Raw genomic sequence first — 25,077 nt, 5'->3', positions numbered from 1 at the left:
AAAATGCAATATACACACCAAAGTGTATGAAATGTATGTAAGCAGAGGAGGCCGAGTCTGGAATAGTCTTTGAAATGAAGCAACAGTAGGAAATTGTACACTCCAGGCTTGAAGTTTTGGAAGCATGTAAAGGAATAATGTGTCTAGCAAAAAAAACCCCACAATGGATTGTAGATGGGAATGGTAGCTGAAATTTCAAGAGCAGTGAAAAATAAGATGTTAAAATAAAGAAGAAGATAGTCATTGTGATGGGATTTGAAGAAGGGAAGATATTGATGGAACATGTGTCAATTGCCATAGTGATAATTAAGGTATTTTTGTTAAAAGCTGATGGGTATAACCTTATACCAGTGTCACTGGTATTCTCTGAGACAGGGTGTCAAAGAAAGTGCTATAACCAGTGGTGTTTTGTCAAAGAAATCTAAGTTTTAATACTGGAATAAATCACTGTGGTAGTTTAAATGCCAGACTGTTAAATAACCTCTGGGGAGATATGGCAGAGTGTAAGCATACACAGTCCAGAAGTTTGGAAGCAGCCCTTGTGCAGTAACCTGGATACCATTCTGCAGTGCATTTCAACATCTGTTATAGTCTTCATCATTCAGTAATAGTGCCTAATACTGAAAGGTGAATTAGTAGGTTTCTGAGATGAAAGGCTCTGAACTCCAAAAAGGTTTAGATTTCACACATTTCATAGCACGCTGATACTGAAAAATGATTTTTCTTATCTCACAACACTAGTTTTTTGGTGATAATTCAATTACAGCAGTTTATAAACATTCCTAGTGCTCCTCTGGCATTAGTTAGGTTTCAGTTATAATTAGATTTAAATATATAATAAAACTGGAACTCCAGTCAACCTTTAAATCATTGTGCTGTGCTCTTTGACTGCTAATCTAGTGCTTTCAATGCATGGCTTCAGAAATGTGTAGATGCCTTCTTACCCTTGTCAAGTAGAAATTATGTTTAAACCCAAGATGGAAGATACTGACCCCATTGTTTACTCTGTTAAGTGGGTCCAAAACACCCAAAAAAAGTGTTTCTTTTACCTAATCTTATTTGCATTTTATCACTTGTAATGGCACCATACCAATCAGTTGTGAGTCAGATCTGTTAAAAGCAATGGCATGGAGTGGAACAACATGAATCCAATCCTTTGGTCTGTTAAATATCTTCCATTTGTATTAAGGCTCAGTATAACTCACAATGACCTCTGTTAAATTCTTGGCCAATTTACATTAGCCCACCCTTTTTTATTTGTACCAGGCTTCAATTTACACTCTGGGCTGAACCTGTTCTGCCTGCTGAGATGCCCGAGTCTGGCACTAGAGGTGGCAGCGTCTGTTCTGCATTTAGGAATACTTGTGCCACCAGGTCTGCCTCTGCCCCTTTCCCAGCTCTCATCTCCCCAAAAGGGGTTCATGACACCTCCTTGTGACTGTGTGAAGCAGTCAGTTATCAAACCTTTATGACCATCTTAGAACCCTGTGATGTGTTGAAGCAGTCTTTGCACAGCATCACAGCTAAGACTGCACAGCAGCACATAAGGAGCTCTGCCACTGATGCTTTAGCCCAGCACAATGGCAATGCTAAACAGTCACAGGAGAAAGAAACAGCAACATGGCACTCTTCTAATAAAAATACTTCAAGCTAAGATGAATGGCAGAAGCAGCTTCAATTAGGAGTAATTAGGTTGTTGAAATACTTTCAACACTACATGATGCAATTAAACTGTTATCGCCACTGCTACCCAGCCTCCTTTAAAGAATGAATAAGTATTCTTTATGGAAGGAGAAAATTATATGTAATGTGGAGAGACAAAATATAAACCAATCAAAATCTAAACCAGAAAAGTAATGAACTAGTCAGCGGAGATGGATGGCTGACTACCATTCAGATGGGTCTAGGACTGAATTTATTTGTACAAGGATTGATTTGTGTAAGACAAAGCTTCTCTTCTGTCTCTTAATCATAGAATTATAGATAGTTAGGGTTGGAAAGAACCTTAAGGTCATCTAATTCCAACCTTCTTCCCATATATGAGGGTAAATGTCTTTCAAACTCCTAAAACTCTTTCAAAAGCCTTACAGCACCTCTGTAAATGCTTGCAGTAATGTGTAATGGAGATGTGTACAATAGCTCAGAAGGGGCAGAGATTTCTGTTCATGCTAAACCTGGTTCCTGCCATCATCACAGCACTACCTGTAACAGTGCTAAACCCGTATTAGGACACGCTATTCTGCTAACACCGAGAGAGAAAAGTGTCCTAGACACCCTGCTGCGAGAGACAAAAGAATTCGTGTCTGAAATCCTATAGGATTTCCTACAAACCAGATGCACCTAATCAAAATACAAAAATTATTAACTTTATGAAGTAATTACCCAATTTGATGACCCTTTTCCATCTTAATTTTATTGATAATGCTTATTATTTTTTTCTGGTGATACATTTAGTCTTCTACTTTTAATTCATGATACGGTTTGAATTTTTTATGATTCTGTACCATCAAAAATCACCCTTTTTGTAAAACAGCTGTCAATGACCATGAGCCACAGAATTAGGGAAGCTAGAGATGACATGTTCTTTTAAGTTGAGAGCTTTAAATCTGTTTTCCCAGGGCATGAGTATTTTCAGCACTTTATTTTGTAGTGGTTTGATTTAACTGTCCTGAGCAGAAGGGATAATACCAGGAATATTTCAGTTGGCTTCTTCTGTGGAATTCTGTTTTTTTTAACTTGCTTTTAATTCTGTGAATCATACATCAGTAATGAGGCACATCTCCCTACTTTCTAAAGTAGGTAATCAGTTGACTGTACAGAGGCATGTGCTGAAGCACAAAGGTACTCTGCAGCTTCCTTGCAATTATGCAGCAAGCTAAAATAAAATAACAGAGGGCAAAACTGAGGAAAGCTATTGAGGGTTAAGTAAGGAAATCTTTAGGAAGGAAGCAAAACTGGTGAAGACGAGTTTTTGATCTTGGGAGAACAGGAGAATTGGTGTGTTTTACAAGTCAAACATCATCCTAATGGGAGCTAATAGATTTTAAGACTCCATTAGACTTATGAACATGAACAAATACGTCTCAAGGAACATCTTGCATGAAAGTTCTAAATGAAAATTCTACCATCATGTCCTTTATTTAAGCAGCATTTTATCAACAAAGGCCTTTAGAAGTAAAATCCATAGTCTTGAAAGCTGTCAAAGCTGTTGGTTTAGAGATGTACAGTAAAATAATGTTAATGGAATATTAATAGCAGGTATTCTGTGTGGCAGTCGTGTTTAATTCAAGTCAGTATTGCATGAGTATCCATCTTCTCAAATGCTTTCAACTAAGCCTTACATAAACCAGAATTCCAATATAAATGCTGTTATATCTCGTGTGATACCTATTAAATTATCCTTGCCTAATCAGACTGAAAAGAAAATGCTAACTTTGCAACATTTTGATTAGGGGCCTATAGCAAGACTCTGCATATATGTCATCAGCAAAATTCCAAATTCTGTTTTCTGTAGCCCTTCTTGATGCCAAGAGAAGACGTCACAGTCAGAAAGGCTGATCACATACTTTCCACTGTGTGCAGGACTTGCACTTAAGCATACGTATTGTTTGCGTGGGACCACAACTTTTCCTTTACTTATCTTATGACTCTCAAGACAGAAACTCTGTTAGTATTTAAAATAATAATGCTCTGTAGTTGTAAGGTTAAAAGAAATAACTTGAGTTTTGTTTATCTAAGGGTTCGAGTGTTGACATTAGTCTCAGGTTCTATTAGAATAGGGTAAGAATGATGAACATGATCCCATAGTGTAGAATATACTCAGAACTCTTCTCACTGTCAGTATACTAATGTGCCGTGAGGAGATGATGGCTGGGAGGAACAGGGAGACAAACACCTTTTATTTTATAGTGTGTAGGCTGCAATGTTGGGAATAGTGCTTTGCACAACCCGCTGAGATCAAATTCTTCATGGACACGACTTTCCATAAAGAGCTTTATTGATGGGAGCATGATATACTTCTATGAATCTGAGAAAACAGGCCAGGATTGGCTTTGTCTTGGTTTTAGGCTTTGCTCCTTTCAGCATGGCTGAGGGGCAGGCGTCAGGGGCAGGCATGGGTCAGCAGAAGAAGGAATAGCTCGGGGGCCTGTGAAGTTTTCGGCTGTTCCTTCAGCTTTTTCAGCTTAAGAAGTTATTAGCAGTGTGAGATGAAGCTGCCTCAGTGGTAACATATATAGCTGGTTCAGGACCTAGATTCCAGCTGTCTTTTGTCTAGAATCTGGAGGAAGAGGGTAATTCCTGAACATAGTACTTCAAACAAACCTGGATGCCCTTTTCTGATATGTGAAGAAACCTGAAAAGAGCCCATTTGTGCTATTAAATGTCATTTCTTTCAAACTTTGGGCAAATAGCCCACTTTCTTTTGTTACAATTTGGAATGTCTTTGAAGCAGAAACCTCCAAGGAGGTTCTGAAACAATTTCCAAGAAAAAGACTGTAATTACTTTGTACTGTTTTGTTCAGTGAACTGAAACAAAGCCCTAGGCAAAGAAGAAGTTTGTATTTGTATGCCTATAAACCCCATGTATGTGGTGCCACTACCCTACTACACTCCTGTAAGACGTGTAAGATGGGCCACGTCTCACCCTGCCTGCTGCTGCACCTTTGGTAATGCTGTGTAATTTAGCACAAGGAGCTGCTTTATTTCTGTCAAACTGCCCTTTTTCAGTAGGTTCCACAAGCAATAGCAAGTCACCATGTAAGCATATTTCCTGGAAATAAATAACAATAATTCAGAGTAGAATCGTCCTACATACAGATCTGCAGCCTGAGAGTGTTCAACGTCTCCTAGAATGAGTTGAGTTCTTAGCTCTGTTGAGGACAAACGTAAGACATCAAACTATGGAAGAACAATTTATTCAGAATGCTTTCACAATTAATTACTTTAAACTGTCAGTGTAGTCCCATATGAAGTGAGCAGTCCTTTTCAACTTTTTCAGCCAGCTAAAGGCTCTCCAGAAAAGAGCTTCTCCCCTCTGCCATGTTTGAAATGAGAAGCTCTTCTATGCCAGCAGTAAAGTCCACATTAAGGAAGTTGTCTTTTAGCCCACATGAGTTACAGTTTGGCTAAAAGTAAGTAAAGTTTTAAGGGAAGGATCCATATTAAAGTGCCTTATTTTCCATAGACTTAGCAGCTATCCATTATCAAAGCAAACAGACAAAAAAAGTCACAGAGTTGTAGCCTGGTTTGGGTTGGAAGGGTCCTTAAAACTCATCCAGTTCCAGCCCCCTGCCATGGGCAGAGACACCTTCCACTAGAGCAGGTTGCTCCAAGCCCCGTCCAGCCTGGCCTTGAACACTGCTAGGGATGGGGCAGCCACAGCTTCTCTGGGCACCCTGTGCCAGCGCCTCAGCACCCTCACAGGGAAGAATTTTTTCCTAATGTCTGATCTGAATCTCCCTTCTGTCAGTTTAAAGCTATTTCCCCTAGTCCTGTCCCTACCTGCCCTTGTAAAAAGTCCCTCTCCAGATTTCTTATAGGCCCCCTTTAGGCATTGGAAGGCTATCCCTCCTGCCCAAAAGCAGAAACCAAATTCATCATGCACTTTGTACAGCAATTTAAAGTCATCTCTGACCCTGCCTTGAACAGATGTTATAGATGTGCTGTACTTTCAGAGGAAATGCGGTAGCTCTTCAGCAAGCTCCATGGCTACCTTCTCCTTGCAGAAGTGTCTGTTCTGGTTGAAAGCAAAGGCCTAGCAGGAACTAAAAGAGGAATTTTAGATGAGATTACTGCAGACAAAATAAGTGAAGTGGCTGGTTGCAAGAAGCGTAACTAAAATTGATTTGTATCTGTGCTATAGCATTACGATAATGAAGTCTTTGGCCATACCAAAACATTATAAACATGACTTTTAAACTCCCTTTGAAATTCTTATTACAACTGCGCTTAAATTCATTATGAGATGCTAGGAGGTCATCTTGTTACTAAACATGCAGAGTCGGCACAACTCTGTATGCTCTGATAAGTTTGAAGAAACAGCTGTGTAAAGAAAAATAATAGAAATAAATATACTGGATATTGGATCTTATTGTTCTGTGTAGTTAGTGAGTGAGCTCAGCCTTGATCCCCAAACCTCATCAGCACCCTCATCTGTTGTATTTGTAAACTCTATTGTTGTTCTGCTGACAGGCAGGGTACGCAACAAAACAACCATACACTAGGTGTATAGCATGCACAGTTTATTAAACAAGTACACTAAAGCAAATAAGCGTAACAACACAAGTCAGGTATATATCTCCATATATATATATATATATAGTAAATAAGTACAATAAAGCAAATCAGATATCTATATAAGTAAAGTACAAAGGAAAATTAGCAGTGTGTCAAAACACTACTGCATAGGGAGAACAGAGATTAAGAAGAAATACACCACCACTTACCACTGAGTCATCATCCAGGCCCACACTTCAAGCTAGGAAGCCCCATTGCAACCAGTGCCAGGAGTCTCAGGTGACTGGGAAAATTCCCACACAATGCATCCGCCCATAGGTGAGGCTTCGGATTTGACTACAAGAGTGTCCTGATTTTATACCCTCAGGAAAAACAACCAGCTTTGTGCCAGTTCTGTTACTGTTCACTCATGCAGGTTGCTGTCCATGCGGAGAGCATTAGGCTAAGCGCCCCACTGTGGCCAAGTATGAAGGCATAGAACATCTGCACCTTCATGTTTTCCTGCCTCTTCCCAGCAAACAGTCACCATGAACATAAACATGTATACTTTACCGAATACATTTTGACAGAAAAAGTACTTTGTTATGTGTCTCAGTCACGAGAGGGAATCAGCTCTCAGCTAGGTTCCCATCCATTGCAATTGTTCCTTCTATTCTAAGAATGTTTGTTGTTTTCCACAAGACTTTGGCCTTTTGCCCTTAAATGTAGTTTATCTGTGAAATTTACTCTTACCAGCAATTGCTTCACATTTTAAAACTTCGGGGACTCTTTTGGTGGACTATTTTAGTAACAGAACGCTTGGACATAGCAGAAGCATTAACCGATGATGCCTGTGTGTGAGTTTTTGATTTTTGTTGACATCTGAAGGAATGTGGAAAGTCTCAAAGATGACATACATTTCAATCAAATTATTATATTGTATTTCTAAAGTGCCAAACTAATTCAGTACAGTGAAAACATGACATAAAGTTATGAAACATGGTAAGATTATTTAATCTCAATAGTACTTCACTTAATAGTCTGGATGCTTTGTGAGGCCATTGGAAAGAATGCACTTTTTTTCCAATATTATGATCTTAAAGCTGGAGAGTATTATCATAGAATCATGGAAAGGTTTGAGCTGGAAGGGACCTTAAAGCTCATCCACTTCCAACCCCCTGGCATGGGCAGGGACACCTTCCACTAGAGCAGGTTGCTCCAAGCTTCATCCAACCTGGCCTTGAACACTGCCAGGGATGGAAGGCACGGGATGGGGCAGTTTGCTCATAGTATTCTGAGCTACTTTGTTATGTAAAAAAATTACTTAACATATCACTGGGAATATGCATACATATAGAAGCTTTTATTGAGCCTCCTAGTACTTATAGAAAGTCAATAGGCTAAAACCTGTGTCTAGTACATAAATAGTAGGGAATCTGATACATATTTAATATGCCAAAAATGTACCCAAGTATTAAGAAAATCTGATATATATTCAATATGGCACATGTCTTTCACTCTTAGGAAGTTTTATCTATATCCTTTGCAGACTACTGAAGCAGCAAGGGTTCTTTATGTTCCTAGTAGCAAGTCTGCCTTGCTGTCTGTCAGAAGTGCCATAGCTCTGAGCAGTGTCAGCCAGGCTTTCTAAGGATCACTAAATCTGCAGAAATCTCTGCAGGTTCAGAGAAACTGGAAGCCTTCAGTAGTTGGCTCACTAGCACTAGATTCATCCTTCCTCGCTTTCCCTTTTAAACTGCTGAACAGCCTAAAGACAGCTGTCGACTTTTTGGCAGTAGTCAAATGTCAACATCTGGCTTAAGGTATCGGATATCGTTAGATAGATATGGATTAAGATGGCCTAATTCAAATAATCCTGAGAAACTAACAGCTTCAAATGATTTCCAAAAATCAATTAATTTCTTAACTATATAAATACATCCATAGGAAAATTCTCATCATCTAATTTGTAACCAATTTGCCAGCTAAATTCTTTGGATGATATTGTCCTATATTAAAACAGTTTTCTCAAAAAAGGAGACAGTCATTGCAATTGTGATGTTTGATATCTGTCTAATTAATTAATTGTAAGAGATGAGTAATTAGATGAGGTAGAACTTCCTGGAAGGAGATGTCAGGTTGCTGCTGCAGAGGACTAAATGAGCCTTCCATTGTTCAAGGAGACAAGATAGGTTGCAGCGTAGGGCAGGCAGATGCAGAGACAAAGCAATGAATTCACAGCCTAAGGAGAAGGTAGGACCTCCGAAGTGTCAGAGATGAATAGTCAAGTCAAAGCTTACTGCATCTCAGAAACCGTCTGTAGTGCTACAAACAAACCTGGAAACAAGGAAACTGTAAGAAGGAAGAAAATTTTGTATCTATTCTGTCTGTCTTAAATGTCTGTCACGACTGAAGAACTTTATGCTACTTTATAGTCTTATAAAGCCAGATTGGTCTAAAAGGCATCTTGTGTGTATATAACTATATGTATATATCTCAGGATTCTCATTAGGTCTGGATGACTCTAGGTCTTGCCACAAAGGTCTAGAAGTAAAAACCACTTAACATAAGATCAAGTAAAGATAGAATAATATTGATAAAGTAAGTATGCGTCATTATTATTTTAATGGGATTTTTATGGTTATGAAATACATGTGAAATTGTATAGGTTGCAAAGACCATCTGCTTCTTTAGATCAGCTCATCCTGTGTTAGTACAGCACCAAATGCAATTTGGAGAACAGCAAAAGTGGTTCTGGGACATCAGTGCTTGAAGTGTGAGGTTTAGAAAAAAATTAGGTAGTTGTATAACATCCTCTGGTGTTCAAATCTGTGGTGTCACCTCCTGGTTAAATGTCAGTTGTCATTCAAAATGCACAGAAATCAAAAGAGTAATTCAGTGAATTTCAGATGGGGTTAATATTATGTGATTACTTTTATTATATTATCCAGATGCAGAAAGTCATTATCTCTGAAGGAAGTGCTCAATGGAACTTAACTGGCTGTGGCACAAGATTTCAGGAAAATAATGGATATTTGAGGGGGGGTGCTAACAATTAGAAAAGTGGCAGTCCCCCCAAACTGTGTTTTACAGTAAGAATGTTGCTGTCTATGAGCAGTAGAATGACAGTGTTCTACTCTCATTCACAGATTCATATTTCATCATTTTAGGTGGTGCCTACATGGGCAGTTTGGCTTGCTCTTTATTCCATTACCAGACCCTCACGCAATTTGTGCACATGCTAATTCACTTCTGAACTCTCTTCTAAAGCAACTAAATTACTTCTTTCAAGGAGAAGACCTCACCACAGATGGTGGGATAGCGTGCTTCAGGGCCTCTTCCAAACATGTCCATCAGGGGTATGGATTATGCCAACTTTGGCTCCCCCGACTATGACAAAGACTGTATTTGGAGACCTTTCCCTTCAAACACCTCGTGCCTTGCTCCAGAAGATGTTCTGTGCAGCCGTGGCATCTTGCTGCATGAACACTATGTGGTGGGGTGCAAGAACAGTTATTTTAGTACTGTGAAATGAGAAACCACAAATACAGACTTACGCATCATAACTACAAGGAATAAAGTGTGGTTTGGAGAAGGCACAGGCCAAGTGCTATGGAAAGTGAAAGAATTCAGTTTGTTCTGGAGTGTGGCAGCCTGAGAAGACTGGACATGAGCCAGTGCCCAGCAATACAGTGGGGACTTGGGTTCTGAGTGCCATTCACAACACAGTGTAGACAAATCTGTAGTAATTCTTCAAAGAGACTTTTTTCTTAGCAATACACTAGAGGTTTTGAAATGCTATAAACTTCAGAAGTTTTTGCAGAGCCAAGTGTTCACATGGATTCCTAATGGACCAAAACTTTCAAAAGAACAAGTTTCATATTTAGAGAAATCAGTCAAATATGGCAGTGCTGTAACAGCTAAGACATGGAAACACCTTGCTGGGCCCCTCAAATGGTTTTTAAAACATTGTGTATGGCAAAATGCACTGCAAATGCAAAAGCTTACCCATATGTCTTCATTTAGAAACACCCTCAACAGTAATCACCCTAATTTAGTAGCTTCACCTTTACTATGTAGATTTTAATAGCAGCTGGCCTTGTTTAGTAGCTGCACTTATTTAATAGCTGCACCTTTACCATGGACCTTTCCCATTGCAAGCCGTAGGGGAAAGTAATTAAATTTAATGAAAACTGTGCTTCCCAAACAAGGATATATGGCTACTCCTATGAAATGGTCAGTAGGCTAAATCATTTGTGGAGAAATTATCCACAGTCCAGAGGTTAAAGTACTGTAGCTCAAAGTGTAAATTAAGACTAAAGTATAAAGAACATGAATTGCAGAGTTTCCTTGTTGACAGCAAGAGAGTGACTGTGCCCTTACAAAGCTTGTATGTCACTGCAAGCTCAGGAGCTCACAAGAGCATCGTTCAGGGAGTGAAGATGGAGGCTCCTTTCTGGAGCACTGTAGAAATGCACAGTCCTTCAAAATAAGCATCAAAATGAGAATCAGATTCTCACACTAAATCTTGCTTCTCCTGCCCTGTTGGGATGTATTCAGCACCAGTCTTTGCACTTCTGCTCCCTGGGTTATGTTAGACAAGGACACAGAGTTCACAGTTTGAAGTGATTTAAGGAACAGTAAAGAAACAATGAACTATTGATATGCTAGCAGGGACATGATTACAGCCCAAGGAATGAACAAAAGAAAATACAGCCTCTCTGTTTTTTGGGTTTTTTTTAAGGATGATTGAAAGCTCTTGGGAAAAAATACAAGGTTCCATTATTTTGTCTGTGCTACTTTAAACCAGAGATAGTTGAAGACACAGGTCCTCTTTGCTATAGAGATGGTCTTGTTTCATCCTTATGATCAAAGTTGGTGAGAACACAACGGTGATTTGATGGTGGTGGGTCAGTAGGAAATCACAGTTCCCTTTTTTGTAAGGGAATTTAAAAAAAAAAATCTATTTTTTTAAATAAAATATTTTTTTTTCTGTTGAAATTGCTTCGCTTTCCAGTAATGACAACATTGGTACTACCTCTGGAAAGACTTTTTGACCTAAGAACATTGTGTTCGACAGTAAAACGTGTTGGGATTTTACTTACTAAAAGGTTCCCTACCATTGCCATTGTACTAGCATAGAAGTTTTATTACTGGTATTGTTGCTGCTTAATATACAAAACATTAATAGAGCAATAGCACTATGAGATCTTTGTATGTTTTGTATTTCAGTTCTTATATTGCTGTGCAAAATGTGCAAGCTTTTCCAGCAGATAAAGTGATGTACAGCAGTGGTGAGATAAAAGCTGCAAACAGCAGTTATGAGATGCTTTTGATCAAAAAAATCACTTCATTTGAAAGATAAGCCTCAGAAATTCCTCTCACCTTGTAAATGGGCACAAATTTATTCTTTGTTGCACAGCAGTAACGATTAAGTGAAAATACATTGATTTGAGTTACTAGTGCTCTGGGAACTGAAAATACTAATGAAGCTATCCCTACATGGATGCTTTCATTGCTGTGGTATTTCTGCTTTAACAAAATAAAAACAAAATGGGGAATTTTAACTTATGTATATCCTTGGAAAACCAGATATTACTGTATTTCTGGTTGATAATGTGTAGAGAATTATAATTTGGTTTGATTATTTTAGTGGGATGTATTGCAGCTGCTAGCCTTTACAGTGTCGCTGGAATAATAGGAATATTTCAGTTTTACTCAGTTTCATAGCAGTCCTGCTTGTGTTTCTGTCTTCTTATATATGTGGTGTCTAGCCCAGCAGTTTAAAGTGTAATGCTCAGCACTAGCAATGAAAGATACATTTTCTTGCTGCTGTTCTAGGTTCCAAGTTTGCTTTTGCTAAAAGCAGCAGTGACTTTTTAAATGACTACCTTTTAGTATGTTTGTGATCTGTGAACCTGTGCTAACCAGCCTAGAGGGTCCAAGAGGTTATTTCTCCTGACATATATCCAGTTATAAAAAGAGAGGAATCCCAAAGTAGGTGCAACAAATGCAAGACATTGTGTCTCAGTTGTGTGTTTTCCCAGCATCACCCACCCTGTGCCTTCTGTTTCACCACAGTCATTTTATGGTAAAAGGAGCAGTTAGTAGCACCTTTACCCTTCAAGCTGTTGCTCCGTATAATCTTTCCACATGCAATGAGAGAAAAGAAGAAATACAGACGTAAGAAATGCAGTGCATGATACATGTGCTTTATCCCTTGTACCCAGGTACAAGCATCATCATAGGAACCTGTGTCTTGTCTCCTAACTTGCCCTTCTCCGTTTCGATTGCATGTATGGTGCACATGGCCTCCAATGTATGAAATATCAATTTAGCTCATGACCCAAGGGCTTTCTCACTTTCCTGTGTGTTGTAGTCCATGGAAAACACAGCTGAGGTAATAATCAGACTCATAAAATGCAGTATTTCCTTAGGAGTATGAATATGTTGCAGATTTCTGAGACAAACTAATGAAAAGGAGGAAAGAAATTTCTCCTACTATGAGAAGTACTGATTTCTCTGGTCTTTTTGAAGAAACATTACACAAGAGGAGCTGTAATTACACTGTGGAGTCATTCTTAATGTTTCTTATCTGGAACATCATTTTTTTCAGCTGATTTTTATAGCAAACACAAGGCAGAATGCCTTGCTTGTGAGCAGACATCTTTCCTTCGGAATGTGCAACTGCTGACAGGCTTACCAGCAGTATCTGAAATGCAATTTGTGAGTCTTGGAGGGGAGATGAAGAGAGAAAAAGGCAATGTGGTCTGGATTTGATTAACATGTGTTATTCCATTGCCCTCAGCTTGTGGCAGAACCGGGCTTTCTGCATGACATGCAGCTGCTACACGTGGATTGTATAAGGGTGTCGTGGTTTAAACCCTAGCCAGACAGCTTGTTCACTCACTCCCAGTGAGTGGTGCCAGGCTGAGAGCAATTGAGCCCTCCCCCCGGGGCTCTCGCCTTCCCCGCTCCCGAAGGGATGGGGAGGAGGATCGAACGAGTGCAACTCCCATGGGTTAAGACAAGAACAGTCCAGCAAGCAATGTACAACACAAATCACCACCGCTACCACCAACGACAACAATGATAAGAGAAAACAACAAGGGAAGAGAATACAATACCACTCGCCAAGAAACGAGTCCGACCCAGCAGCCTGTGTCCTTCCGGGGAACTCCCAGTTATCCCCCACCCTGGGCATGACGTCCTGTGGTATGGAATACCTCTTTGGCTAGCCTGGGTCAGGTGTCCCTTCTCTGCTTCCTCCCGGCTTCCTCTCCTCCCTGGCAGAGCCTGAGCCTTGCAAAGTCCTTGGTCAGGGTAAACATCACTTAACAACAACTGAAAGCATCGGTATCACCAGCACTGTTCCCAGGCTGGAAGTCAAAACACTGCACCGCACCAGCTACCAAGAAGGAGAAAAATGACTGCTACTGCTGAACCCAGGACAAAGGGCCTCAGCAGAAGCTGTAGCTTTTAAAGACCATGGGATGATTTCTTTTCCAGCTTTAAACCAATTTTAGATACAAAGAGGATTAGAGATTTCAGCCACTGTGAACAGGAATGAGCACTAATAGAGGTGCCTTGCTAAAACAAGGCAAGGGTAATGTTTAGGTGAACAGGGGCATGTACTAACTTCATTGTTTTTAATCTTTTTGCTTCTCACAACATACCCTTGCATGAGTGAGAAATACAGTTCATAGAATCACATAATGGTTTAGGTTGGAAGGGACATTGAAGTTCATAGAGTTCCAGCCCCCTGCCACAGGCAGAGACACCTTGCACTAGACCAGGTTGCTCCAAGCACTGTCCAGCCTGGCCTTGAACACTGCCAGGGATGGGGCAGCCACAACTTCTCTGGGTGCCAGTGCCTCAGCACCCTCACAGGGAATTGTTTTGCAGAAGCTGATTTTGGAGAATTTAATCTGTCACATTCAAGGGAAAGGCTGTGTAGGGGTTCTGCGTACAAACAGGCCTGCCATGTTATTGCAGTCGGAAGTAAGGAGGGCCTGCAAATACAAAATCTAATATATGAGTGTAGGACCATGCATTCCATCAAAAGGTAGCTAGGTTAGTGAAATGAGCTGCCTAAACAGGTATACTTATCAGGGTTCAACAAACATCACCATTACCACTTTCTCTCCAGCATTACAGTTCAGTTACCCACTCAAAATCTGAAGTCAAGTTACAAGAATTCTTCTGTGTTTTTAAGTTTTTAAGTAGAGTATATTGTCTATCTGTAACATGACATACACTTAGAGTCAATAGTTCACAGTCCTCCTTGGAGACGCATGCAGGTTGTTTGGCAAGTTCAAAGGAAGCTCACATCACTACAACCTTACTGTTCAGTGGTTATTAGAGCACACAGATGTGTTTTGGCAGTTCAATTTTTCTGATGTCCTTTTTAATCATTAGCATATTTTTCAGACAAACAAGATGCGTTGGTTTAACTTTTAGTACTGTTAAAATATAGTATATATAAAATCTAATTTTGCAACTATTTTGTGAACATCTGTAATTAACAGTAATAGCAGTGTGGCTCATAATTTCATAAAACTTAATCATTCTAATTTATGAAAATGTTTGTTTTGGTAATGCGTTTATCATACAGGCTGCATCTCAATGTACTGTGGAGGCTGTTTGCTAAATTTATTGTGTGAAATGATTACAGTAAAGAAAAAAGGCAAAATAGCAAAAAGGGAAAAAAAAAGACTTTTAGGAATTCATATCTGTTACAGGGAAGGAGAAGGTTTCTGTTGACTTCTGATGGCTTTGGATTCCGGTCCCGGAAAAAGGAGCCCTTGAGCTATGCAAAATCTGTGAGGTGAAGTAAAGGGCAAATACTGTTTCAGGTAGCTGCTGTAGAGCTACCAAAGAATGAATTGCTTGGTCAGTAGAACATGGAGGGAGTTACGATCCTTTGTTATCTTAATTTTTATCAAGATCAGATGGATCTGGATTAAAATACCACAGGATCTGCTACTTCTTAGTATCTGAAAAGATAAGAGCATCTCTTCATGTTTAAAACATAGAAATCAATACCTTGATTTTTAGGTGCTGAATTTATTTGCCAACTCTGTTGAAATGAAATGCTGGCATTAAAAATAAAATCTATCTCCCAAGTATGTTTTAGGCATCTATTTGAAAACTGTGAGGTGTTTTTCAAAGTGTTTCTCACTCTGAGGGTGTCAGAGCACCACACTGGGGGGTGTGGAGTCTCTCTCTCTCCGGTGACATTCAAAACCTACCTGGATGCATTTCTGTGTGACCTGCTCTGGATGGCCTGCCTTGGCAGGGGGTTGGACTGGATGATCTCCAGAGGTCCCTTCCAACCCTGATGATGCTGTGATTCTGTGACTGGACTTCGAGCAACCTGCTCTAGTGGAAGGCGTCCCTGGCCGTGGCAGGGAGTTGGAACTGGATGAGCTTTAAGGTCCTTTCCAACCCAAACCATTCTATGATTCTATGATATGATGGCATAAAAATTATGGTTGTCATGAAGCCATGACAGGAGTATTATCTGTCATTAAATCTTATACATTCTGGATGGTACAGTTCATTTGTTCTTCCTTTCTTAGTGTCATTCCTCCATCCCAACTTCAGCTGTAGAACTGTTTGCCCCAGCTCTTAACTGGTATAGGAGTTGCAAACAAGTAATTACTCCTGGTGATTACACTGAAACTAATTCTTCATGCAGGTCCTAAACCTTTCTGCAGGGCTGCTCTCCAGCCACTCCTCATCCAGTTTAGACTTGTGTCCAGCGTTACTCCATCCCAGGTGCAGAACCTGACATTTATTCTTGTTCAGCATCATGCCATTGGTGATTATCCAATGCTCCAGTCTACCCAGATCCCTCTGCAAGGTCTCTTGTCTCTTGAGAGAATCAACAGCACCTCCCAGTTTAGTATCGTCAGCAAACTTACTGACTGCATTCAACTCCTGCCTCCAGATCACTGATGCAAATATTGAACAGAACTGGTCATAGAATTGAGCCCTGAGGAACAATTTTTGTGACTGGTCACCAGCCAGATGTAGCCCCATTCACTACAACACTGAGTCCTGCCCTGCAGCCAGTTCTTCACCCAGTGCACTGTCTGGCTGCTCATGCCACAGTTGCACACTTTGTTCAGAAGGATGCTGTGAGGGACAGTAGCATCAAAATCCTGATTTCAATAACCATTTTCTTTTTCTTTGAAAAAGCACATTTAAGCAATCATTAACATCAACCTTCAGTCACATATCTAAGGTTCCTCTATGTATAGTACCTTATGACAGAGGAATGACACGGCCCAAATGAACTAGCCATGGCAACGCGATACAGACTTGTTAGTGCTGGTGGTACGTATGGCCACAAATGAATGCAGAGCTCATTTCACAGCTACCTACTAGCATAATGTCTATTACAAGGAAAGCTGGACAGGTTCACAGTGACAAACTATTGCCTCAAAATTGGACAGTGTCAGCACCTTACTCCTACCTGTAAAGCCTCTGACTGCCTCTGAGCAGTTTACATTGCTTGTTCTCTGTAAGCCTGACAATTACAGGTCTTGGGCTGCTTATACACACACAAGTCTATCACAACAGGTCTACTACAGCATGAAACAACAAATGGATGACACTGGCAAGGCAATCTTGCTTTCCTTGAGATAAATGTCAGGGAGTTTGGCTTTGTTATGGAGGTTTGGATGATAACTGCTAATCATCTGAAAAAGGAGGATTTTCTTACTTGCTTACTGTTTCCAAGAACCTTTTGCAGAGACAGGTAATAGGGAGTGAGTCTGGGAAACTGGTCACTGCTGTGTTAACTTGGCCGTTCTGTGAAGTTTTCTCCTCCAAGAGAAGCATGCCAGTAGGGACCTGCTCTCTTTCTTCAGCTCCAAGCAGATACTTCTTAGTTAGATGCCACTTTGAAACTCTCTGTCTTCTCAGGTTGTCAAGCTCTCCCCATAGATAGGTTATTTACATCTTCAACTATGAAACTTCTCCTTCTGTTCCATTATCCAACTGTGTTTATTCCTGGATTTTAGGACATAAATGCCTAGATTTAAGGCTCCTTGTTTCTGGCGCAGCTTCTCTTACACTTACAAAAAGACAAGAGAACTAACTTCTCTGAATAAGAGCAACAGGAGATTGATTGTTAAAAGGGGAATATATTTCACCAGCAGACATTACCTGAAGGGCAGACAGAAAGCAGCAACTGTTAATGAGGGAATGCATTCGAGATTAGAATTGAGGCCGTGTCAGTAATTGATTTTGCAGCTTAGTAGCCAAACCCAAACCCTCTCCCGAGTTCATGTCCACTCTCTCACTGAATCAGAAGGAGAATTTTAATGAAAGTCTCTCCTCTTCCAGAAGAATTCCTTGGTAATCTCATGTGCTATAGAGTATTCATCAGTATTATTTCCTCCTGTTTCTGCTCTTCCTCTCTGCAGAAAAGTGATAAATATTCACTCTACCAGAAAACATGTTGTTCATGAGAAATCTACTCAGAAGCAAGAAATACAAGTCCAAATTTCTGCTCTAAAGTAGATCTCAACCTCAGTCCCCAGCCTCCTGAGTGAATTGTTCTTCTGGGAAGGGTGTAGGGCAGTAGCTTTCAGCGTTTGGTTTGAGGAACAGTAGACTCCTATAACTTACTGGTAAGAGTACCTGAAAGCAAACCTATTGCAAGTAGGCTTCAGTTCACTGTACAGAGTTTGCTTCTCATCTGGGCAGATTTTGAAGAGTAAAAGTGATTTTTATGGGGAAATTTTAAACAAGTGTCCTGGATCTCCTTTTTAAACCCCGACTCTGGCATGGGGATTTTGAACAAGAAAGCATAGAAGCATACCAGGGACAGTGGAAAATGAGCTTCTGTTTGGCAGTATAGAATGAGATCTTTAAAAGTTCAAATGCTTTTCAAGTTATTTAATATGTAACAATTCTTTGTTCCCATTGGAAGAAGCTATAGGAACAGCTGATGAATGGAAAATTCAGTGGAAAGCAGATCAAAAGGAAGCAGTAGTGGGATTCAAATCCACATTAAATATTTGCTGCTGAACCTGCAGGTAGGATATGTTCAGACAAGACCTTTTCATTCGTATAGACTGAAAAAACAGTTTGAGAGAACAGATGATCTACATCTGTGATGTGTAATTCCTGAAGTTTGTGGAAGATAGTTTCTTGTCACAAGTACTCAGTGAGCCTGTTAGGAAAGATTCCCTGCCAGACTCGTTGTTCATGAGTAGAGAGGGACTCCTGGGAGATGTGATGGTCTTGGCCACACTGATCATGAGATGGTCAAATTTAGAGGTCTTGGTGTAATGAGAAACATGTTCATCAGAGTTCCTACCCCGGATTTCAAGAGAAAGTGGGGGTACTGCCAAGTTCCACAAAGCAGAGCTTGACTAGAGAGCACTGTTCAATAGGGGCATGAACTGTGGAAATGAAAACCATATTCAATGAGAAGTGTATTTCCCAATTACATTGATGAACATGAGAAGGTACCTTAGTGATTTATTTGCTCTGCTGTATTGGAGGTCTCTCTTCCACAGCCGATAGCACAGTATCAACAAGCAACCAGTGGGCAGAAGTCAGGATTTGAACAGATTGCAATTTGATGACTGCTGAAAAGAATCTTTATATTAAGCATAGCATTTAGATGGCTTTCAGATGCACATTTGGTATGGACTAACAGTATTGTGTTGTAATAGGACTTTTCTTTGTAATAATCACATCTTATTAGGAAGTGGTTTACTGTTCCTTAGTGAATGTCAGCAAAGCTTAGCTGTGGTTTAATTCTCAGTGAACCTTCTGTTCAGAAGCTTTCAGTTCAGTGGAGGTCTGCTTATGAGGGAAATTTGTGTATCATTGGGCACTTCCTATATGAAGATAGGCTGAGAAATTTGGGTTGTTCAGCCTAGAGAAGAGAAGCTGCATAGAGACCTCAGAGCAGCTTCCGCTACCTGAAAACAGTCTGCAAAGATGGTGGAGAGGGACTCTTCTTCATCAGGGACTGTAGTGATAGGAGAAGGGGTGATGGGTTTAAACTTGAACAAGTGAAGTTCAGATGAGACATAAGGAAGAAGTTTTTTGCTGTGCGGGTGCACAGAAGCTGTGGCTGCCCCATCCCTGGCAGTGTTCAAGGCCAGGCTGGATGGAGCTTGGAGCAACCTGCTCTAGTGGAAGGTGTCCCTGTCCATGGCAGGGGGTTGGAAGTGGATGAGCTTTAAGGTACCTTCCAACCCAAACCAGTCTGGGATTCTCTGACTTTATCATTTGTCTTCAGGGAAACATGCCCCGCAGAGAGAATTACAAAATAATTTGTATTTCATTAATATCATGGATGTCTGTTGTTAAAGTAGATTTGTAAAATAAATTGTGATGGGTGAGAATTCCTGCCCCAGTAAATAAAGGAAAGAACTTTGATCCTCATTACCTGGGAAACATGGGAAAGTGCGTCAGATCCTAAAGATATTGATAATAAATGTGGCAGAAATTATAGCATCACTTTGTAAACTAAATGTCTGTTCCAGTACTTTCAGATAAGACACCTGAAATGACACTGGATTGTCAGATATGAAGTGTAACCAGTGCTAAAGTCTTTTAAAATGACTGAATTCTGTTAATGTCTCTAAAAGCAGCAGTCAGCATCATGGCTCTGCTGAGCTGTTTTCACTGATTACAGTGACCTGGAAGGCAGAGCAGTTTAGCTGTGGTGCAGACACTGTTTCTGAGCCTGCTTGCACTATTCCTGAACACTAAAGATGTGCTGCATTTTCTATTGCATTTTCCTGGTTTTGATGCTTATAGGTTTCAAAAGCCTGTCACTTGTAACAGTTCCCTTAACTGAATATAAATTTTCTCAAAAATATATATTTTACTGTAAACCCCAACATGAACTTATTGAAAGTTTTTTGCCAGAAAGGATCATACAGGACTTAAAAAACAGACTGGAGGAAAGCCAAAGTGTGACCAGAGCTGTAGGTTGGGATGGATATTGCTCACAGACCACACTGTAGTGATAGGACAAGCGGTGATGGGTTTAATCTTAAACAGGGGAAGTTCAGATTAGACAAAAAGAAGTCCTTTACTATGAGGGTGGTGAGGCACTGGCACAGGTTGCCCAAAGAAGTGGTAAATGCTCCATCTCTGGCAGTGTTCAAAGCCAGGTTGGACAGAACCTTGGGTGGCATGGTCTAGTGTGAGGTGTCCCTGCCCACACTTCAGCCCTGGTGTAAAATTTTCACACCTCATTTGGGACTTTAACCTTTCTGAGAGCTATATTCCTATCCCACTTTGTGCAAAGGTGTTCAGATCTTGTCTAACCTCCCTGGAAAGTCTCTTTTCTGATAGAATTGAGTAGGTTGAGTCCTGAAAGAGTAAGAAAGGTACTGTTCTTGCTGGTGCCAAAATTCACTTGTCCATTCATACGATGTAAATAAGGACAACTATACCATATACATTCATTTAGTTGTGGGGATGCCAGAGGTGAAAGAAATGCTTTTGGTTCCCTCTGCATGAACTTTGCAGAGAGATAGAGAGCATGCAGGATTTCCTTACCATTTCTTACCAATGAGCACCAAGTGACATTTGCTACTACACTGTTCATGGTGAGGTCATCTTTCTGGAAAGAATGGTTTTGTGTTCTTGATCATGTTTTTTCCTTGCACTTTCATAGCTCTTGTGCTCCTTTGGTCTTCACCTTTCATATCTTTCTTTAAGACCTTTCAAGGATTCTATTCTATTCCATTCCATCCCATTCCATTCTGCAGTATAACATCTAGAATTACAGTACTCCAAAAGAATATATAGTATTTAAGATGCAATTATTATCGTTTAATCTGCTGTGCAGTTCAGGAATGTGTTTTGCAGACAATGTAATATCACTCTTAAAACAGCAATTACTGTGCATCGCTAATTAAGTTGGTTTAGCTGTGAGTGACATTAGAAATGTGCCATTTCCCCCTCCAGCTCTCTCTGCAATGCTTCTGCAGTGCTTTGTTTTAAGAAACCATTTCCTTCCACAATCTGTCACTTTAACCATGTGCCTGTTTGTGGTGGTTAACTTTCTTCTCTAACTTTTGCTAAGCATCAGAGTGTATCACTTTGTGTGTCCAGAATATATGATAACTGATTTACATTTTCATTGTCATTGCCAAGTTTTGTTCATTGTACTTATTTAAACACTGCATATGAAAATTCTGCACATGAATCTTTGGCAGGATTTGGTTTTTAATTAAATCTGTGTAAATTACTCTCCAGCCCTGTGTAAGTTGTAGTAAACAATTGCTTGCTGTTGTTTTCTTACTGAGATTTAGGAAGCCACAGTCCTCTTTCTGGGCAAGCTGAACATGTAGTCTGAACTTAATGCTTCAGTATGCATTGAATTTCCTGAATCATTCATGAAGGAAAGAGCATATACTTGGTTTTTACATAAGTATGGAATTTAGAGTCATCAAAAGATCACGGTGGGCCCTCTGTTATGTTTAAATTAATCCTATGAGTGCGGTTGCAAATATATGATACTTGGCTAAGGCATACAACCATCCGTGTTTGGCTGTTCCATTCCAAGTTCCAAAAATAGCCCTAGTGTTTGGCCATAGAGGGCTTTGCAGGAACTGTTTGCTGCACAAGTACATCCAGAGAAGAGCTGGGCTTGTTCCAGGTGCCTTTGATCTACCCACAGAAAAGGAAAGCAGCAAGCTTTCTAGGCTTTTTAGTCTAGCTTTCAGTGGATTAAATCCTGCTACACGCTTAGCATGTAGGTCCTGGCTGTGAACCTTTCCCATGTGAAGGAAAGAGGAACTTGCAGCATAGAGCACAACCCAGCTAAGAGATGAGTAATCTAAGAATTCACTTTGACAAGGCTGATGCTAAAGCCAGTGTAGAATTTCATCACTAATTTGTAATGACTTTGGAGCACATGGGAGGAAATTGCAGCCAATTTCCCCTCACTTTTCAGGATTTGACCAGTGTGTTATCTGCTTGCATCTTTTTTTCTGTATTAATGGCATATGTTTCCTTCTCTGTTTCATGTTAATAACTAATAGATTTTTTCATAACAAGATGAAGAGATTGCTACTGTTGAATTTTGTTTGAATAAATTGTATCAGTGCAGCATCTTCTAATTAATATTTTGTTCATTGCTCCTCATCATAACTTTTTGTTGTGCTTAACAGAAAATACAATATTAAATTTTCCATCAAAAGAAACCCTTTTGTTAAATGCCAAAGGCATTTGTTTGCTCACAGCTGGGATGTGTTATAGTTTAGCCTTCAGAGGCACCAGGCCGGCAGTTTCCTATGGAAACCTGCAAGAGTTCATGTATATCACGTACAGAGTATGCCACATACACATGGAAATTAATTGCTCACCCAAATTAAAAAGTCTTGATTGCTCCTTTTGCAGATGAATTCAAAAAGCAGGAAAGCCAAATACTGAGCATAGTTATACTTGTGCATTTCCAGCGTGCACTAGCCCCTGAAATCATCATGCAGTTGGGACTGTGGAACAATAAGAAAGTGTTGGCAAGCCCGGACATTTTATGGAGCTTAAAAAAAAACCAAGGTTTGTGTGTGGTGTTCCCAGTATGACCAGCACATTCGTGTTCAGAACCCTCAAGGCTGCAAGCTTGTTTTCATTCTGCTGGGGAGATTGTTGTCATCTTAACATGAAAGTGCCTTTGTTTCTTCTGTGGCTTCTTTTTATTCCATTTGGAATCAAATTAATAACTTTGGGGTTTATACTGATTATTAGGGTGTTTTGTGATTGCATCCAAATGTAAAATCTGGTGCTTTGGCTTCAACATCATTTCAGCAAATAGCTATTTTCTACCTTACTACATATGCAATTCATTAGGAAAGCCATCTGGCCCACCCTAGGCATGATGTGCCCAACCTGGAGTGCGACAGAGTTGTGTTAGAAAGATAAATGACCAAGTGTGTGTTGCCCTCTTGGAATTCCATCACCTGTAACTTCTGCTTAAGATCAGGTTCTTCTCCCATTATTTTGTTCCTTCTGTAGTTAAAAAAAAAATCTGCATGATTTATGTTTGTGCTTTAACAAACCTCCAAACCCTCTCATTCATTTGATAATCAGTAGCACTGGGGCTCTTGATTGCCTTCTGTGCTTCTGTAAACCTCTAACTTAAGTAAGAGACATCTCTTTCCTTTAAGTATCCCTAATGTAGATTAAACTCCAAGCTCTTCCTTTCATCTGTCTTTGAGAATACAGGAACAGGGAGCATCCTGTGGCCCCAACCATCATTTTCTTTGGAGCTTCCTCCAAGAGCGCATTATTCTGTTTAACAGACCATTGTATTTGAATGGAAGAACTGCCTTAAGGTTAGGGCAAAGCATGGCTCTATTAAAGTCTTATCCACTGAGTGGACTTGCATGCATATAATGTATCCAAAGACAATAATTGATTGCATTAGTGATTTTGTTGTGTTTTTTTTTCAATGATGATTTTTCCTTGGTATCCACAACATCTGGATATCCGTGCTCCCAGTGGGTAGCATTAGGATGAGGATGGTGAGGAAATGAAGAGAAGAAATGCGGAAGAAAACTAAGGTCAAAACTGAGAGTTCTGCTTGCAGTCTGCTGCTTTTCTCTTTTTCTGTTCTTAGAGTAGCACCTGAGAAGATTAATTAGTGTGTTATTTGTTTTATTCTTTTGAAATAATGTGGTAAGCTTTAGTCTTCTCAGTAAGATTGATTCTCACTACTTGGTATTTCCAAAAGAGCCCATAAGCCTTGCTGCTGAGGGGCAGCCAGTGTAGCCAGTTTACAAATGATGGAAACAACAGGAGGAGCAGGGTCACTGGTTTCCAGGTATGACTTTAACTCATACAGCTTGGAGAGGGACACGTCTAGTAACTTGTAAAATCAATACTTCTTGTAACTATTCTGTGATTCTATGATTGATTGCATATTTCTTTTAACCAGCTGACAGTAGGAAGAGTTGATCTGAATGATTTTCTCATGTAAAAACCCAGTGAAGGACACCTGAAAATAGCTGAGTCAGCTTTGAAGTGTTCATAATATGGTAGTTTCCAATCCCCCAGGTAAATCAGCAAGTTCATCTATGTTTTTAATGGAGTTCTCATCATATGCTAAAACTGAAGGCAAAGGAGGTACCTAAGAAGAAATTCAACCTGAACAAGAGATGGGGAAGTACTCATAGTTTTTTCTTAAGAAAGCTTACTATCTTTGTTTTACTGAAAGCAAGGATCAGGCCTGAGAGTAACAAGTTTCTGAAGGGTTCAGTGGCTGTAGGAAACTGTGGATCTTTGTTTTCCCCCACTCATTCTGGTAACTGAAGATTGGGTTTCATTATATTATTTGAGCTAAAGGAAAGAGAGAATGGATAACTGATTTTCAAGCAGACTCTTAAGTTTTTAAATGCGATTTTAATACTTTTTAGTAGGGGGGATATAATTGTCAATTACTTGGTGTTTTACACAGCTGAGTGAAGCTGTGGTCATCTTGCCTATCAAAACAAATGTTCCTACAGTCGTAGTGCAAACCTACCATTTCTCTTTTTCTGTGCTTTTAGTGGTAATTTTCTGTTACTTAATTCAATTGACCATATAATTTTAGAATAATCCACTCATTCAAAAGCAGATTGGTTTTCTTTGGAAAGAAACCAGAAACTTTGCATGAATGTGATTGCAAATATCTCAGGTCATGATCTCTGTTAATTTTTTGCTACAAGTAGTGGCTTGAAACTGGTAGAAAACTGATGAAGAACAATGAGATTTCTTAGTTGGGTAAACATCATTATCAATGAGAAGATGCCTTTGGCAGAGATTCTTTCATATATACATTAAAAAAGACCATGAGAGTGCAGATTTCTGAGATGGAAGTGCAGAGAAGTA

This window comes from Pezoporus wallicus, unplaced genomic scaffold (genome assembly GCF_028554395.1).
Source record: "Pezoporus wallicus isolate ANWC-B61680 ecotype Strahan unplaced genomic scaffold, APGP_CSIRO_Pwel_v1 scaffold_11491, whole genome shotgun sequence".
Taxonomy (NCBI): domain Eukaryota; kingdom Metazoa; phylum Chordata; class Aves; order Psittaciformes; family Psittacidae; genus Pezoporus; species Pezoporus wallicus.
The sequence above is the reverse complement of the archived record's forward strand: the minus strand, read 5'-3'. Positions refer to the sequence as shown.